We start from the raw sequence: 295 nt of genomic DNA, 5'->3' as shown, positions 1-295 counted from the left end.
GGAGTGTTATGGCCCAGGTGCTGGCAGGTGGGACTAGATTGGTTTGGGATATCTGGTCGGCATGGACGGGTTGGACCGAAGGGACTGTTTCCATGCTGTACATCTCCATGACTCTATGATTCTATGACTTATATTAATCTCTATTTTTGGTGCACCATGCTGGTGAGAAAGTCCAAAGGGATATTCTCCTTGATAAGCTTACAAAGTCTCAACAAACCCGGGGAGTTTTCAGAATTACAACAGAACATAATATTTTTCCTAGCATAGAAAGTAAGGATATACTTTTTATTCCCAT

Source organism: Chiloscyllium plagiosum, chromosome 8, assembly GCF_004010195.1.
Source record: "Chiloscyllium plagiosum isolate BGI_BamShark_2017 chromosome 8, ASM401019v2, whole genome shotgun sequence".
In the NCBI taxonomy this organism is placed as follows: Eukaryota; Metazoa; Chordata; class Chondrichthyes; order Orectolobiformes; family Hemiscylliidae; genus Chiloscyllium; species Chiloscyllium plagiosum.
Note: the sequence above shows the minus strand (reverse complement) of the source record.